General features: G+C 36.3%; 1 long non-coding RNA gene across 1 annotated transcript; it reads left to right on the top strand.

Moving 5' to 3' along the window:
- Positions 1-204: 204 nt before the first annotated feature.
- Positions 205-1,829, top strand: LOC148787157 (uncharacterized). The gene is made up of 3 exons (XR_016066897.1): positions 205-279; positions 792-858; positions 1,589-1,829. It is a non-coding gene; the product is annotated as an uncharacterized LOC148787157 (long non-coding RNA).
- The last annotated feature ends 2,948 nt before the right edge of the window (positions 1,830-4,777 follow it).

Here is a 4,777-nt window from a genome sequence, read left to right as displayed (position 1 = left end):
AAATTAGAAAGGACGTAAATGGTATTTTGAGAAAAGTTTAATTAAATAAATAAAATAATAATATTATATATAAAAATAATAAGTATATATATATACATATAGCAGGAGAGAGAGACTTGAGAGTGGGAGGTGGGGGCCACCACCCCACCGCCTCACTCTCTCTTTCTTTTCTTTCAATTTGTTGATTGTACACATACATTCACACACACATACACAATTACACACACAACACACATTCTAAATTGCAATTTCTTCCTTCGGCCGAACGAGAAAACGGAGGTATGAAATTATAATTATAATTTTATTAAATTTATATAATTATATTATTTAATTAGTCCATTTACTAAATGTTGTTTATACTAAGTGATGCACTATTTAATCGGAGTATTTTACGAGTTTGGCTATTTAAAATAGTGTCAAATTAAATATCGAATTGGATATAAAAATGATGTCGTTAGTAAATTAGATTATTAAATTTATTAGATTTGAATATTACTATAGCTAATCTGTACAATTCCATCGGAATGATTAACTAAATATGTAATCCTATGTATTATTGTTCAATTAAAGTGTATAATAGCGAGAAATTGATAGGAAATTCATAGAAATATTCTGAAAATTATATTTAATAAATGGTATGTTAATAAAGACGAAAAACGAAGATTTGTACTTCGATAGAAGTGGAATATTAAAGAATTATTAAAAATTGTACGAATAATATTTAATATTGTATTTCAAAGAAATTATGATATTCTCGATATATTAACTGTATGTGGTATAACTCATTATAGGATACGGGGGTGAGGTGAAAGGACTGACAATTAGCGATTGGGTAGAAAGAAATGTTGTGAGGTTGAGGTAAGTAAATAATTAGTATTATCTATATATGTCCTCTTTATTTGTGGTATTACTGTTATATGATTTTGTGGTTCATGCTGACTTTGATTTATCTGAAAATATATATGAGTGGTGAATGATGTAATTTGATTGACGATAATGTGTTCATGGAATGACTAAGTACGTTGAAATATTATGTTTGTTGTTTGATGTGTTGATATATTATTTTACGTTACTAGTTGCTTACAAGAATGGTGATATGTGGAAATGAGGGAGTGGTGGAAATTGAATATAATTGTGGTGTGAATACCCCTTGACGTGTTGAAAATGCTATGTGCGAAAAGAAAGTGCTATGTGCGAAAAGAAAGTGCTATGTGCGAAAAGAAAATGCTATGTGCGCAATGAAAGAGCTTTGATGCGAAATGAAAATGCTATCTGCGAAATGAGATTGATGAGCCGGCTGTCAAGGGGATTCACTTAAATTTATATAACGGTGAGACTGAGTTGGTGGGAAAAACACAATATCACCTTCTGGTAAGCAAACTAGGAAAAATGGAGTTTGGTTAGTTGTCTTATTACGAGATAGTCATGTGGGGTAATAAAGTTGATTATGTTGGAATTAAATTGATTGTATTCCATTCGTGTTGCTTATTTATCTTGTTTGGGCTATGGTTGACATGCATATATAGATAGGACTGGTTATTTGCTTACTGAGTGGCAGGCTCATTCCCCTGCTGACATTTTCTTTCAGGAATAGACTTTGAGGTGTCTGACTATTGAAGAATAGGTCCACGCGCTATACTCAGGCAGGTCGGGCCAGTATGCAGTTTTCTCCTCTTTGTCAGTTAGAGTACAACTCACATTTTGTTTGTACAGAGAGAATATAATTGTACGGATTACTTGTGGTGAATCACCTTGTGGTGTTTGATATGTATATATATATATAATATTGTAGGTTGATAATACTTGCTATGACATGTTGGGGTTACGTATGCAAATTGATTAATTGATTATGTGCAAATTTATATTTATGAACAAAGGGATTACTATAAGTATGACGTTAGGGAAGATATAACCCTTGTAGCGAAGGGGGTGCTACACCTAGACATATTTATGTACATCTATACAAGGCATATATGTATCATTGTACATAATATTATTTGGAATAATATTATTACACAATAACAATACACAAAAAAAATAAGTTTCCTTCCCTAGTCTCTCTCTCGATTGTCCCTCTCTCTCTAACTTCTTGGAGTTCTTTTCTCCTGCTTTCTTCTAGCAAAGAAGGCATTGGGATTCTACATCTGAATTTCTGGAAACTCCAAAGGTACACCCCTTAGATTCATTGTTCTAATCTTTAATATATATACGTTTTTTCACTACCTCTTCTGCTCGCGCATTCTTGGGCCGTACCACGTGATCCTTCGCGAAGGTGGCCCCCTCAAGAACTCAAAATACTGGATAAGAAGGAATCCCAGCAAATTAGAGGGTCCTAAATCGATAAAGGATCCCTTCAACGTGGAAGTTTACTCATACTAGTGAGATCAATAATGGACGAGAACAGATTGTGGCCTATCCCAATAACTTTTATCCATTTCATCCAGAATAGGGCACACATACTAACTTCCACCGAAGGGGGACACCCCCTTTATAAATATAGGGTTGATCCCCAAGCAGGGGATATTAGAATAGGTGACCAAAAAGCTAATTGGATTGGCCTTTATGTAACCTGTTCCGACAATTTTGGTATAATTGTAACATTGTATATGAATAAAGTGAGTATTCATTATCTGGCAATTGTATTTGTTGTGCTCACTGATTATGTTTATAGGCTTAACATCACAACAAAGCCCACAAACCAAATTGTACAACCTATGTAGTTGGGTTGAGCATTGGATGGTGGCCATGAAACCAACTTCTAAAGGTTGGGTTTGAAACATTCCAAGTCGAGGACCTCGAGACTGAGCATCGAGAGTCCTATTGAGACATTGCACTAAGGTTGCATTCATTGGATGGGTGGTTGACAAAGTTGTCAAGCCAACTGAACTGACTCGTGGGAAGTCGTCATATGGAAGCCTTGGAGGCTTGGTCGGTAAGACTAGATCTTCCTGGCTCCGATAGTACAGGATTAATCCTTAGACTTGAGGACCATGGTAGTCGCATGCATGTGATAGTTGTATCTTGGATTTGACGAAAGACGACCCTATCTTGGATGTGGTCATTACAAGTCTTGTTCAGTGCAATCAGAATATGTAGTGAGGACGATGTGTTCCAAGATAGAAACCGTCACCTATCAGTATATGATAGTTGAGTCTCCTATGCGGTTTGAGATGGTTGGTGCTCTTAGAGTCTATGGCCACAACAATTGGTTGAGTAGGAATGGTTTCCTACGTTAATCAATAGAGCAAACGCATCTCGAGTTATCGAGCATAGTATCTAGTCCAGGATGGGAATGATGCCTAATTCGATGCCCTAGACTTAGATCGGGAGACGGATGATGGAAGGATCGTACCCGTATAGTACTCGGGAGCCTAAATATTTACGCCAACATTCACCTAGTGTCTAGCCATGGACCGTTGCTAGACGGCCACTCATGTGACGGGAATTTCCGATTAATGGTTAATTGGAAATAAATTAATTAAATAAGACTTAATTAATCATTATGTTTGACACAAACCCAAGTCTAGTTGAGAGTGAACCTAAAAAGTCACATAAAAATTACTGTGGAATTGGTGGAATTAATTTGGAATTAATTCAAGAAGAAATGAATTAATTTAATTGGATAAATTAATTCAAGGAGAATATATATATATATATAAATGATTGGATCATTTATTTAATAATCCATTTGATGGTTGACTCAAGATTTAATTAATTGGATTAATTAATTTTTGGGCTTAACACCTTTAAATTAATTGGATTAATTTATTGGGTTTGGATTAATTAATTGATATAATCAATTAATTAGTATTTGGGCATAGATTTATTTAATTGAATTAAATGAATCAATGGACTTCGGTTGGGCTTGATTTAATTTGATTAAATTGAGCCCGATGCATATTTTAAGTTCAAGCCCATTTGAGGGTCGTTGGAGCAAGTTAAGAAGAAGTTGAAACTCCTCACCAGGATGAATATGGTGGAGGAGTTATTTCATCATGGTTGGAGGTTATTTAAATATGGTTGTATAGGTTGTCTTGGAGGCAAACTTAATAGTTATTGAATTTTAAACTAAATTGCATGTGATAGACAAAAACTACACAATCCATCATAACCACCACAAAAGCCACGAATTTTCTCTCCATTTTCTCCAAAAAATATTCTCCTTTTGGTTCTATTTTGAATTGGATTCAAATTAGAACACAAAACAATCCAAAAGCATTAAACAATAGTGATTCGGGTCGAAATATGCGATCTCTACTCGAAGCGCCTCTTCGTCCAAGACCAGATTTTGGGTTCCCTGAGAATGAAAACACGAACTGTGAGCTCGTCGGGCACGTCCCCGACAATGACCCTCCGACGCTCAAGTTAGTTTGGTCGAATGAAATTGGTTCGATCTAGGAGTTCGGTCTCAATTAATGCGTATCAGTTACCTCGTTTATGGCGTGTCGGGGTCTATTTATAATACACAGTTGTACGGTAAGTACTGGGCCACGTGGCCTTATCTCGTTGGTGTGCGTTCTGATCGAACGGTGGAGATTGTCCGGGTTTCTGGTCAGTGTACACGATCCGGGTCGGGTCCCACGCGACCCGCCTGTTACAATATTCGCGGATCCTGATCGCGAAATGACTGTAATGCCCTTAATGAGGGGTGTTTTGGTCCTTTTGCAGATATGATATTTGAGTACTCATCATTACTCCCTCACTTTCTCAAAGTGCGTGCTCGCGCCTTTGAGGAAGTCGAATCGTCGCTGCGGACACGTGTCTCCATCTTATCGGT

This window comes from Sesamum indicum, linkage group LG8, assembly GCF_026168435.1.
Source record: "Sesamum indicum cultivar Baizhima isolate 11 linkage group LG8, ASM2616843v1, whole genome shotgun sequence".
Classification (NCBI taxonomy): Eukaryota; Viridiplantae; Streptophyta; class Magnoliopsida; order Lamiales; family Pedaliaceae; genus Sesamum; species Sesamum indicum.
Note: the sequence above shows the minus strand (reverse complement) of the source record. Positions and strands in the feature narration are given on the sequence as shown.